The sequence below is a fragment of the Aythya fuligula genome, chromosome Z, assembly GCF_009819795.1.
Source record: "Aythya fuligula isolate bAytFul2 chromosome Z, bAytFul2.pri, whole genome shotgun sequence".
In the NCBI taxonomy this organism is placed as follows: Eukaryota; Metazoa; Chordata; class Aves; order Anseriformes; family Anatidae; genus Aythya; species Aythya fuligula.
Genome location: NC_045593.1, coordinates 2,483,925 through 2,497,920, shown reverse-complemented (window position 1 = coordinate 2,497,920; position 13,996 = coordinate 2,483,925). Strand labels below are relative to the sequence as shown.

At 52.3% G+C, this 13,996-nt stretch overlaps 1 protein-coding gene across 1 annotated transcript in view; it reads right to left on the bottom strand.

Moving 5' to 3' along the window:
* Positions 1-9,971, bottom strand: part of ZBTB7C (zinc finger and BTB domain containing 7C) — a 109,314-nt gene extending 99,343 nt beyond the window's left edge. Inside the window, exon 1 of the mRNA XM_032205290.1 lies at positions 9,913-9,971. The gene's annotated coding sequence lies outside the window, so the exon portion shown is untranslated. The remainder of the gene's footprint in view (positions 1-9,912) is intronic.
* Between the last annotated feature and the right edge of the window lie 4,025 nt (positions 9,972-13,996).

The window sequence follows — 13,996 nt, the reverse complement described above, 5'->3', positions numbered from 1 at the left end:
TAATTACGGCCCGCCTCGCTGTCGCGCAGCCACCGGAGCTCCAGGTACTTAAGTTCTTTTAATCTTGCTTCATGTTTCAGTCCCTGCAGCCCACTCGTAATGTCTGCTACTCTTCTTCCATCACCCTCAAATTCATCAATAGCCATGTCAGGCTTTGACCTCAGATTTTCTAACTGCTCAGCTAAACCACTCCGCCACTGGCCCCATTCCTGCCTTTGTTAAAAACGAGGGGGGAGCCTCATTTGCTTTCTTATTTGATCATCACTTCACTTCTGTGGTGTGCTCTCTGCTTGGCTGTCTCGGGAACCCAACCAGGAGCCAGCCACGTTCGAGACTGGCGCTGGGGCTGTGGTCTGCGCTATTGTTACCTTGAACGAGAGGAAATTATCGGTAATGCTTGATTTTATTTTATTTTATTTTTTCTCTCCCCCCCTTTAATTTATTTCTCCTAATGGCTTTCCCAGAAAAAGCGGCACCAGTTCTCCGGCTTGCGCAGAGCGCTGCCACCTGAATGCTAATGAGCGCCGGAGGGACCCAGCTTGCCACTGCGCTCCTGAGAGAGCCCCGCCGCCTCCCCGCCAGACATCAAATTGATTTCCAAATTGCTCTGATGGCAGAAGGTGGCCTGTGGTTTGGACCCAGGCGATTACCTGAGCGTTTATCTCCGCGGGCTCTGCCGCCCGCCCGCTTTAAAACCACCCGCGCGCCCAGACGGGGCTGCCCAAATGGAGGTCGCGCTCCGTGGGCTCCCTCAGGCTCCGGACTGAATTTGGATATCGCTGCAGGCTGGGCACCAGCAAAAAGGAGTCTCAGAGTCAGCTGAACCTGCAGCACCTCCGCACCCCCTCACTTTTTGCCCTGCCTTTAGGAGGGAGGCTCGGAGGAGCAGCAGGGAGAAACCCGTGCGGCTCGGTGCCGAGGAAGGGTCCCGCCTGCTTGCCGGAGAAATCACAGAATCCATCAGGCTGCCGTGTATGGCCACCGACAGCATCCGACCCACGGGTTCCCATTCTCCCCCTTAGCCAAATGCCTCCCACACGAGGACGGGGGGTGGAGGAGCAGCCAGCGAGCTGGTGCTGTGCGTCGGGAGGTCCCCGGGGAGGCATACCAGAGCTCAGGCACACTCGGCCCTCCTTCCAAAACACTCATCTCACCCTTGGCTTGCTCTGGATATGCCGGCTGGGAAGGAGGTGCGGCTGACAGAAGAGAAACACGGCAGTGGTGGCTGAAGGCTCTGCTCTGTGTGAGAAAAACCCAGACCGGCCAGCTAGGAGGCGGAGGGAGGGGGAATTGAGGCTGCTAAGGGGAATCTGAGCACCACATCTGGGCAGGTGTTGTTCTGAAGCACTCCCTCTGGCCATGGGAAAGGACAGGGGGGGAACAGCCAGCGTTGCATCGAGCCTCACATCTCTTGCTGTGGCGTTCAGGCTGCCTGGTAAGGAAAGGCTGGGTCAACAGCTCTGCCCTGGCCGGGGGGATGAGCGAGGTGGCCTCTGCCGGCGGGTGTTAGCCAGCAGAAATAAAGGCAGGAGCTGCTGCAGGCTGAACTCAGCCCCCAGACCAACGCGGATCAGAGCCCGGGATCAGGGGGAGTGAAGGGAAATATGAAACGCTGACATTAACCTGCGGGTAACATAAGCAGCGGCCCCAAAGATAGCATTTCTTCTGTTCTCACACACCGCTGTATCTCGGTACACTCAGCAGCTGGAATGCGCAAGGCTGGAGTGCAATTTATGGAGTGCTTTGTGACCTCCAGGGATGAATGGAACTGCGTGATAGCTTCTATTATTGCTATTTTACATTAAAAGGAGGATGGCTCATCAGTGGTTTACATTTCTGGGATACCTTTCATCTCGAAAGATAACAAAAGCATCCCACAAAAAAAAAAAAAAAAAAAAAAAAAAAAAAAGGGTGTGAGCCAAAGCCTTGCCACTGGCTCCATCTGGGCTTGTACCAGGGCCTGTTCATACCAGGGCACCAGAGAAGCTCAAATTACCTGCTCTGACTGGAGACACCTCCCTTAAAAGAGAGCACATCGCTACAGAGACCTCCGAAACACCGCTGTGCCCACATGAAGGGACAGCCAGCACCTCGCAGCGTGCCCCGCCGCTCCGTACAGCCACACAGGCACCCACCACCTGCACCATGTAAAGAAAAATCACAGGCACCCTAAATATACACGGGCTTGGGGTTTTATTTTTCAGCCAGGCCAGCCAGCACTCCTCCAGCACAAACACGGCACTGCTATGTTTGGAAAGCACAAAGGGGAGGCAGGTCGCAGAGCCACGGATGTAGGGAGCCTCCTGAAGCCCCGGGACCACCCCGGAGCTGCGGGCTGTGCCCATGCCCAGGCTGACAGCCGTGATGCTGTCCCCACTCCAAACATTTGAGGTTGCCACAGCTCCACCTGCAGCTGCCCACAAGCCCTGGTTGAACACCTGGGCACGCTGGGGCACAAGCATCCTCCTTAACCCCGGGGGGACAGTTCATCCTGCCTGCAGCATTAGGGCCAGGGCAGTCCAAGGGAAAGAGGAACAGCGGTGAAGATCTGCTTTATTTTGACTGTTAGCTCCATGGATCACTTCTAGACCAGACCCTGAGTTGGGCCCTTCAGCAAGGAGAGCTCCGAGCTGCCTGCTCCAGGCACAGCTATTTACTGTAAACCCTTTTCTGGGTACGAGCAACAAAAAGCATGTTTCCCCACAGATGGGCAACCATCTGAGCGCCCTGCTACACCAACACGTTGGGATAACCAAGGAAATGTTTGGTGGTGTTTCCCTATCTCAGCCTCACCGTTAAATGAGCTTTACAAAATCTAGCTAAGCCTGTCTTGGAAGTGCACAAATCCTCCCGAGCTGAGCGTGCTGCAAAGGCTGAAGCAAGTCAGGAGAACGTAATTGGCAAAGGGAAACTTCAAACTCCAGCGTACTGGCTTCACATCTCGTTTTTAGCTTGACCTCACCTGATTAAATGCAGAACTGCACAGGCACCCCACCGGGGCTGAGACCGCTCCGGAGCGACCATTGCAGCCTGAGCCTTCCCGGAGGCTGTCCCAAAGCTATGCAAAGGGTTGTATTTGACAACTCTCATCAGATGGGACATCCAACGGCACCCAACAAACGCCTCTGTTCCCCTGCAGGTGCCACAAATCTTTCCTGCAGCTCAAGGGGACGGCTGGCAAAGGAGGCAGGAGACCAACAGCCCCCGTCCCGCAGGTAGCGCAGCCCCTACGCCGCGGGGTTGTGTCGCAAGCAGCAACGCCTGCCTGTTAGCAATTAGAGAAACAAAAGCCGTGGGGATGCTGCCATCACCACGCACATGGCTATTCCCCAACCTCGGCGCTGGATGACAGCTACAGAGCCACGCCGTGCGAAATGTTCACCCGGGGGTTTCCGAGCTCCATCCCGCTCACCACGGCGCTGACAGCTCCGCGCCGCCGGTGGCCGTGGGGATTCTCCAGCCATCTGAGCGGGCTGTCCGGCCCTCCTCCTCCCCCGACGTGCTCTTGGGACGCATTTTGAAGCTTCGCCTGTTAATTAGGGTGAATGAAGTGGACGTATCCACCCTGGTTTTCTGACGTCCTCAGTGCCTCCGCTGCGGTGAGCCCCTGTAAGAAGCCCCCCAGCGTTTCGCCACCACCACCTCCTCGCCGGAGTGACAGATCCCTGGACAGAGAATTGCATCCCTGCCACAGATTTCCAGAGGATGGCTTAGAGAGGGGGGAGAAAAAGTGCAGAGGATTTCACGCTCTGGTTTTGAAATTCAGCAGCAGAGTCATTTCTGCACAACCCTCTTAGCTATATAAATATATTAGGTTGGGGGACGTTGTTGTTTGTTCCTTCCTCCCCAAAACTGCCCATCCCTCTGGATGGGACACCCTCCTCAGCTCACTGGGAAGGAGGCAGATGAGATCCGAGCCCGTGGGGCACGCTGTGAGCAGAAGCAGGTGAGGGATGGTGCTCCCACCACCACCACAGGGGCACCACGCACAGGGCTTTACCCTTGCAGCACGCACAGCAAGGGCATGGGCATCCAGAGGTGGAAAATGTGAAGCACTCACTTAAATTTTCTGCATTTACCCCGCCAAAAAATACTGTATTTAGGATCACCAGATATTGAAAGGCTGTTCTGAGTATTTTCTGAGTATTCCTTTTCAGGTTTTCAATCACTTTTTTTTTTACCACTTCCAAACGAGGGCCCTCCAGGAGCTAGAAGAGGGAGAATAATGATTTTTTTAATCTTGTGACATTTCCTATTTGTGTTCAAAGTAGGAGTTAAAATAGCTTGGGTCAATTGGAAACAGATTTCGGGGAAAAGTAAAGGGGTTCAGCTGTATATAAAAGAACAACTAACAACAAAAATTTGCTACCCCTCCACATTTTCTTTAAATCAAAACGCGATGTCTTTGTTCACTTTCAAGTCACTTAACCATGTTGTTTAACCTTTCCTCATTCTAACTGAAAACTGCCATTTCAAAACAAAAAGTTGAAAAGCTTCATTGAGAAGATGTCAAAAAGAAATGTTTTGGCATTTCCAAAATGACACATTTCATTTTGACATTTCAAATGTAATGCCTGGACATTAAAAATAAATTAACTCTCCCTAGGGATTTTGAACGTATCTCGCTGCCAAATTCAGCTTAAGCTTATGAATAGTTCTGTCTTTCTAGAATCCAGCTTCTGGAGTGAATTTATGCTGGAAGTTCAGTTTGGTTTTGGTTCAGGCTGTGATGCTGGGACCCCACCAATGCCCCTGTTTATGATCCATCTTTGTTCGTTCTTTACGCTGGATCTCCAGCCAACGTCTCAGGCCGAGAAATATTTATACCTTATGAAAATATTATATGAAGAGGATAGGTTAGCCTATGACCTGACAACATTCTCTCAAATTATTTTAACATGTGCTTCGCTCCAAATATACTGCTGTCATTCATGGGGATTAATGGTTATTATTAATCACCAGATACGAAGGCATGGGAGAAAACTATCTCCCCATGCACGGTATAGAGGGAACATTATTTATTTGCTAGCACTAACATACAATAAAAACAATTTCTCAGTAGATCTCTCCTCATATACACAGGCGACCATGTCAAGCCGTGACTGATTTGCAAGGCTTTGGAGGCACGACAAGAACAGCCAGCAATGACAACCAAGGGTATTGTCTCGCAACTGCTCTTCGGATGAGTAATACTCCTGCTGATAGGGACATGCAGCAGCCAAAGGCCTTGGTGAAGGGTTTTGGGGACACAGCAGTGGTCACACCCAAGCTTGCAGGGGATGCTCAGCATGGTAGCCAGCAGGATCCCCCGGCCAGCTGCAAGGCTCTACAAGAATTTGAGCTCTCTGGTGGGCTGGAGATCCCCACAGCTGTTTCTAGAAGATATGATGCTGTTTTCAAGCCAGCTTGTATAGCCAGTGGCAAAAGGGAAAATCAGAGCATTGGGCTTTCAGCTGTCACCATCCTGGCACGAGCTCCCTGGGCAGGCTGATGGAGCAAAGGGCTGTGCAGTGAGTCAGCCCAGGAGAGGATAACCTGTCCCAAAGTGCCATCAGCAAGGTCTTTCCGATGGCAGGAACACCACGGGTATGGTCACCTAGGGCTGGCAATGCGTTATCCTCATTTTACGGAGCCTGTGACAGCACTGCAGATTTGTTTTTCCTGTTGTTAACACCCTGCCTTGCTCAGGCCGAAAGCGCTTCGCACTGATGACAACGCAAAGACCCGTATATGACAGACCACAGACTCACGCTCCCTTGGGTTTCTAGGGCTCCAGCTCAAATCCTCGCCCCCTACGTGGAGACCCCAAGGAGGGCTACGGGAGATCTGAAACACCGACTTCTCCAGCGAGAGGTCTGCGCGGAACTGAACACCAAAGAAAAACTGACACGTTTATACGCCTGCGTGCACAGCACGGGGCCTGTAGGCTGGAGGCTCGGCTCCTTCTTTTGATTCTCTCCTTGAGCGAGCCAAGCCATTTTTATTTAGCGTGAATCCACGTGAGGTGCAGACCCGCTCAGGAGGCGGCTCAATGCCAGCGGCATCGCCATTGTCCACCATATAAAAGCAGGGACCCCGGCACGGTCACAGGAGGCAGGAAACACAGAGCAAGACAAAACAGCGGTGCTTTTATGAGACAGCTGCAGGAAGAATTACTGCAATAGAAGAAGGCAGATCTATATTTTGCTTTTCTCTCCTGTTATCCTTTCTCTGGGTCCCTTTACCTCTTCACCTTCTGAGGTTAGGGACAGCAGCAGAACAAGCCTCTTTGCATTCAGCCTTTTCTTCGCGCTCCACACATTTCTGCGTTTAAATCCGTGCCCTTCTGTGGATTTTTAAATTCCTATTCCTGAAGCTCTGTCAACATCCTGCACTAAATGAAAGCAAGTTGGCTCCTCACCCGCTGAAGTATGAACAACAAATAAAAAAACAACTTCGTGGGAAATACACAGCTCCTGGCAGCAGGGCGTTACTATTGTCCTAAGGGAGCTGCTCCTTTTCTCTGGACTCCTAACCTGAGAACCTCTCAGTACAAAGCCAGGTTTGGGCTTTTCTTCAACAAGAAACCCAACTTGAAACGCAAAAGGGTGCAGAAAGCACAGCACTTGATGAGCACAGCAGTGCAGGTTAGCACCAAACCAACGCACCGAGGTGGCACCTGCAAGGCTCGGTGCATATTTGGTCTCTGAAGCAAGACGTGGAGCGGAGGTCCCATGCACTCGTGCTAATTAAATTTTGTTTTCTGCAGGAACGAGAGCTGGCCTTGTGGATCATCAGGGCTGGCAGCTTTCCTAATTGCCGCGCTCACGGAGAAGCTCCTTATCATTTCAGGTGGGTGCTCTCTGCATCCTCCTGCTCGGACGTTTTCTCACGCTGATACTTTGCTGTTTTCGGAAACATCCCACAAAGGAGCAGCAGCAGCTGCCTGAAGGGACAGCACCGTGCCCGGTCACCGCATCCAGCTCAAGGCTTTGGGAGGGGGCGCCGGGCACGTGCGCTGCGAGCCCTTTTTGAGGCTGAAGGTATTATTTAAATGGACTTTCTTGTAAGCAGGATCTGATGAGCTCTGTCAAGATTTCATCCAGAGAGCAGCAGTCCGCAGAGCATAATAGAGAACAAATGGGCTCTAATAGAGCATTTGGCTGCTGCATTAGTATTAATCCGCTCAGCAGCCACATTGTGGTACTGATGCAAAGCTCATGAAAACTCTCTCTTTTCCCCACTGTATCAGTGAAAGGTCTGCAGTAATTTGCATCCAAACAAATGTGTTTTGCGAATAATGGGGCCTTGCACAGGAGTATAATTTTATTACCTCATTTGGGCAATTTTAGCCAAATTGTGCCTCCTCTTTGAAGAGCTGCCATTGGTGAGGAGTTGCTGTTCAGAACTGCACATGCAACAAAAATGTACATTTCGACTTCCATGACCTGCTTTTTTTTTGGCCGTTTATTTCTCAAATAGCTGCTGCCTGTCAGAACGAAGCTTCCCCTTTGTCAGAGCCTATAACCATCACTCAAAACATCGGGTTCGTCCTATTCAAAGGAAGTTAGCAAGCCGCAGATCCTCAGGTGTAAATGGGTGCTGCTGCTTGATCACGAGCCATCCTGAGCATCCAGCTCTGGCGTAACAACAGGCACCCTTGGCTCCCTGAAATACCCGGGGGAACTCAAAGCACAGTCAGTGGGAGCTCACAGAAGAAAAACCAAAAGAAAAGCAAATAAGCTCCAAGTTCCCTGCTCACCACTGGTATGAGTGGGTGCAAATCCCGGCGCAGACCTAAGGCCACGTCTACGTGAGCTCTCTGGAGGCAGAAGGACGATCGCTGTGGGAAATTCGGAGTGCACAACAGCGGGCAGGGATGAGCACTTAACCACCTGCCTGATCTTCAACATGGAAAAAACAGTCCTGGGGCAGGCAGCTTGGTGGGGAAGAAGACCTAGGAGCAGTTATCCTGCCTCTGTGCTTTGCCTTTCCCCTTCCTACACCTGCACCGTTTGCCTGTCTCACCTTGACAAGGCGAGCTCCTCGGGACTCCAATTGCCTTTTGCACAGCACCTCTCCCCCTGAGCCTGATCTGTGGTCCAGCTACTGCCAGGATGTATTTCTACAACAAACGCAGCTGAAGCTGCCTTTGCCAGCAAAGGGGTTAGCCTCTATCTTGTTCCCACTCCAGAATTTATCACCTGGTTTTCTCTGCTTTAAGCCAAGCCGTGTGTTCGATGCAATTCGATGCGATCCAATCCTGTTGTTATCACAAACACTGGCATAACCACAGCACAGAAAAAAAGGAGAGAGAAGCAGAGACAGAGCCAAAGAAAGATACTGAGAGTGAGATATCACCCTCCAGCACACATCTGAGACAAGCACCGTTTGTATGCCTCCAGACCAGCAGTAAGATATCTGCCAGCTCAAGAACAGACACGCGAAATGACAGCATGCTAGATTTTTACGGGGAAGAGCCAGGGGGGAAAATGACACGGCCACGAGACAAGCAACTACTTTACAAGCTACTTCAGACAGATTAAAACGTAAGGGCAGCTTCGTGGCTGGCCTGTGCCAGCAGCAGCAGCCCAGAAAAAGGCTTGAAGACGACGCTGGCTGCACTTGAGGACCAGCCCTGTGGTTAGCAAGGCGTTGTCCCCGGCCAGCCCCTGCTCTGCTGCCTCCTTCTTCCCCCTTTTGGATCAAGGATAAGCCCAGTCCTGCCCCACTGCACGCACGAGTGAGCAGCAGGATTTAGGAAAGCTGATTTTTTTTCCCCTAAAAATGCCTGCCGCTGCCCCAGACACCCTTTGGTCTTTTGGTTGCTACATTTACTAGAAAGAATCAGCAAAGCTTCAGTTCCTAGCAATAAAAACCCTTCTCTAATGGCATCACTGGAGACCCCACTCCAGCATTAATTCAGAGACTGCCCATTAGCTATTAATTAGGGGACACTGTTACGCAAATAATGAAAATTAATTAAGCCCTCACTAATCTAAAATAGTCTCTTCCTCGCCATTCTCAAATACACCCCAGGCAAGTGGCTGTAATTTTTTTTAATCATAAAAGTGACAGCCTGCGAGCTGACATTTCTTTAAAGGATGTCTTTAATACCAAAATAAAATAAAGTGAAATAAAAGAGCCTCGTCTCCCAAGCGGGTCAGCAGTGATGAGGTGTAACCCAACCTCCTCTGGTGCACAGCTCGCTGAGGACCACCGAATCCCAGCCTGCCCGGCTGAAATAAGCTCTCCAGGAATGGATTCAGGGCTGGCCACGGTGCCTCACTGCTCTCAGCAGTCACATTCCCCCTTCCTGGGGACAGCCCTAGAGCAGGATGCCTCTAACAGTCTGCTCCAGCCTGAAATCCCAGGTAATCTTGGAAGCCGTTCTGTTTTCACTTCAAACTCAAAGAGAGGCAAGGAGAGCCTCGGCTGTAAAATCCCTGGGGGCTGGCTGCAAGACCTGCACCCTTCCTCCCGCTTCCACCGTCTCGTTTCCCACTCGCACAGCTAAAGCTGCAAGCAGCCGCAGCCCCGAGCCCAAGCTGCAGGGCACGGTGCCCTCGGGAGCTTTGAACAAGAGCCCTACACCGTGCAGAGAGCACAGCACAGCCAGGAAAGGCTTTCTTCCCCCGTGCACTGATCAGCTGGAGGGTGCACGGCTGTGTGGACAGCACAGCATAATTGCTTCCCTCTTCCTCTTCTGATGGCCATATATCAGCACTTGCTGCCCTTCACGGGGAGCGTGCAGTGCCTCCTGAACCACAGCTTCCAAAGCAATCCCCTACAACACAACACCTCCCCTCACCTGGTTGCTTTCCTTGCTGGCGTCTGTTCTCCATCACGCCCCAGACCTGCCACACGACCCTGAGCCAAGTGGAAGCGACACCTGATGTCCACACCCAGACGGTTTTTAGGATCCATACTCACTCTCATCGCTGCACATCGGCCTTGGGCTCAGCCAGGTGCTCGTGCTGCTCCGTTTTTCCCTGGCATTTCTCCTCCCTGCCAGGCAGCACGCTGCACACCTCGCTTTCCCTGGGTGCAGAGCCAGGGCCCCGGTGCATGGGGCTGGGCGAGGCACAGCAGGGACAGCTCTACATCACCAGTGTGAAGGAGGGATGCTAGACGCCTTGTTTTGCAGCTCTTGACGTGACTCAGAACGGTCTGGGAATTACGCTTGGAATAAGTGATTAAAAACCCGGACTGCTCTTCCATTACCGTGCATGGGTGACGCTCCCAGCAACGCTGAGCCCAGCTGCACCCTTGTAAATGAGGGCAAAATGAGGGCTGCTGCCTGGCGAGGATGACTTACACCATATGAAATGCGAGCGGAGGAGAGAGCCAGGGCTCTGCAGTCTGCTCCCTCGTAACCTGGCATAAACCCGGGCTGCTCGGGGCTGGGAGCACAGGCTGGGGAAACGCATCGATGGGAGGGAGGGCACCAGCCTGCTTTCAGCTCCCCAGCACGGCTCAGTGCTGTGAAAAAAGCCTTTTTGGACATCAGAGAAGCGATCGCAGGCCCCGCAGGCGTTTTGAAATGGAGGTGCCTGGACCCCTGATAAGGTTTGCGTCTGCCTCGAGCATTGAAACGTGCAGCCTGACAGGGAGCGAGTGCTGGTGGGAAGAAGGAAAGAGGATCTTGGCGGAGAAAATGGAGAGCAGAGGAAGGATTTGAAGGGGAAAGGAGGAGGGCTTTAGGAAAAAAAAGCAAATATTTTAGCCAGCAACTTGCTCAGATGTGCCTGCGGTGCCCTCCTGGGGACCCCAGCGAGAGCACGGCGAGCTTGGCTGCAGCAGGGCTGCGGTGGGAGCCTTGCACACCAACACCAGGGCTTTCCCTTTTGTCATTCCAGTGTCAGACAGCTCTGAGCTCAAAGGACTGCCGGGCTGTTTTCTGCAGGCTGCTGCAGCCCTGGCGTCCAGGAGCACGGAAGAAGCACGACCTGCCATGGCAAGGACGAGGACAGAGCAAGGAGGATGTGCTGTGCTCATCGCTGCTCTGGACCCCACACCAGAGCACATCCTGGCCACGCTGCCTGCTCTCTGCAAGAGAACAGCTGCCCTGAGCTGAAATGCAGCTAAATAAATGCTAGGGCACTGTGAGACCAGGCTCACCTCCCAGCCTGCTGCAGAGGAGCAAAGTGCCGGGTGTCAGTCGGCTTTACAGATCCCTGCCCCGGCCTCCTGAACACAGCCTGTGTGTGTGTTCACGAGACTTGCAAGACATCCCATGCTGCAGCCTCTTCTGGTCAGGTCCTGGGCATCTTCAGAGAGCAGGGGGCTGTCATCACACAGGCTGCAGAGCTGAAACTCACTGCCGAGGAGGTAAATATCCCGTGATAGGGGCAGAGACATTCTCTACAAGGGTTAGAAGGCAAATTCCCCTATTTTTTTTATTTTTTTATTTTTTTGCTGAGAAGCTCCAAGCTGTCGTAGCTGTGCTTTACCAGGTGCTTCCCAAAGCTTGGGAGGAAAGCATCATCTCCCTCCCACAGCCAAGAAGAAGACCAGGAACCCAAGGAGTGGATCAACTCCACCTGCAAGGGCTGTCCTGCTCCAAGGACCACAGGGCTTCCTGCTCTTATTTAGGTGCCCAACAAAGCCAGGCTGGAAGTAGCTTCCAGTATCTCGGTCCCAGTGATGGAGCCAAGCTGCAAAACCGTGTCAGAGCTGAACTGCTGGCACGGCAGTCACAGGTCTCGCTCTGAGCCTGTCCTCTTGGCCACTGCAGAGACCCCACGAGATTTGGGAAGGGAGAATAAACCCTCTCTGCCTCTCAGATCTGAGTCACTGCGCACGAATCCCAGCCCCTCCTGCTCCGCAACAACAACCCACCCCTCAGCAGCTGGATCTCCTTACTTACTCCTCATTACCAGAAATTAACACGGCCGCAGCGTTCAGCCCAGCCTCCTGGCAGATGGGGCCGAGCTGCGTGCTCCTCCTTTACCCTGCCCCATACAAACACCCCAAATCTCCTCCTGGAGCTGTTCCCACCCGCTGCCAGCTGGGTGGATGGTGGGCAGTGATGTTAGCCCGTCCTGGTGGGATGGATGAGCTACAGCTTGGGCTAATTGCATTACAGCAGCCTAATGCTCCCCGTCTCTTTTTTTTTTCCCCTTCCAAAAAGCCTCTTTCACTGACCTCCTTCCTTCCAGATGATCATCCCACCCATGTAAATTCGTCACTGCCTCCTATAAAATTCGCAAAGGTCAAAACAACAAACTTCAGCGCCCCTTATATTTGAGAAGAAAGAGAGAAATCTAAGACATCTGTTATTTTGAAGTTTGCATATATTTTGCGTGAGTTTTACGAGGCAGCAATCTGAAAGTTTGGATACTTTGTGCAAAACAGGGCCGCTTCAGTGCAGACCTTCTGATGTTTCCTTCCTTAAGGGGCTGAAAGATCTTAAGAACCACAACAACTCGCAGCCTACTGGCTTTTAGCTTCGGCTAAACTTTGCCGTGATCATTACAATTCACCATCTATATTACAGAGGAGTCCAGGGACACAGCCGAGATGGCATTTATCATCACGCTGGGCAAGCTGCTGCTGGTTTACTTTAGCATAAAAGACAGTCCCTGCCCTGGAAAAGCCAAGAGGCGATTCTCAGTGGAGACACAAGGCCTGCAGTGACCTGCCGTGGCCACCCAGGCAGGTTGTGGCAGAGCTGGGAAGCACCCAGGTGTCCCCCGGGGGAACCCCACCACATAGGAGGAATTTTGGTCAAAAAGATCATTTTTTGCCATCACCTCACCTCGTTCCCCAAGCTGACTTGCTCTGTGGCAAGCACAGGGATTTGCCACGACAGGGTAAAAAACGACATCCCCGCGCTCCTGCCTGGGTGTAAATCCCAGCCAACCCTAAACCCCACAGGCTGAGTTCAAGGCTTCCCACTTGGGCACCACAAAAGGGGCAATATCCCTGAAATTACGACAATAATTACAGCCCGGCAGGCCTGAAACATAGAGAAAGACGGTCCTCCTCTTCAGGAAACTGCATTCCTAGCAAAACACGGCACAACAGATGACCCACAGGAGGTCTGTTTAGCTCTGGCTGTGTGTTTTCATGTGCCTGCCACACAGCCTCAAATTCTTGCTGCCAAAAGCAGTGCTTCTCACCAGGTCTGCACTGCTATCCAGGCACACGTCTCACCCCTGAAAGGAGTCCTTCACAACACACCTGCCCCTGTATTTGTATTTCTGCGTTTCCACTGAAAGAGGGCTACCATCCTTTTCTCTCCCATTTCTTACATATACATATATATATATATAATTAGACAGCGGACAGGCAGCTAGGAATTTCTGAGGTTTGACGGCACATAATCAGAGGCGAAACCAGACTGAAATAGAAGTCATCTTCAGAGGAAACAACCCGCCGAACTGCTCCCTGCTCATTTTTAGCAAGGAGGCCAGGTGAGCACAGACAAGTGCTAGTTATCCTCTGAGTCACGGGAAGCAGCCTCCGAACGCCGGCTGTAGAGGACTACGAAATACGCAGCCAGGTCGATGCGAGTCTCAAGGCTCACAATTCCTCTGTGAAATCTGGGCTTTGGATAACTCGGAGCTCCGGGGCTGAGGTCAGGCTGCTGCCTGTACTTGGTAACAAAATTGGCCAAAGTCCCCTTGGAAGGGACTTTCAAAGATCACCCAGTGCAACTGCACATAATAAGTTCTGTACATCGCTACAGTCCCCTCAAAGCACCTTCGAACAAGATTTACACAATCCCCCACACCCTGCTCTCCCTGCAGCCCATAAGTAACCCATTGCTGCTGCAGGCAATCACGCCTTCGGTCTGCTGGGCTTTTGGGAAAAAGCTTTCCTGTCCTCCAGGTGGGTTTCACACCAGGGACAAGGCTGTAACAGATCCCTTCGGGCTGCCCCAGGGACAGACAAGGCAGCGTGCTCGTTTGCCCTAACGAGCTTACTTGGTTCCCCCTGTGCTCCTCAGCCCCTATGTGAACGCCCAGGGAGGCTGTCTCTTTTTTCCTGCATTTCCCAATAAAAAGAAGCA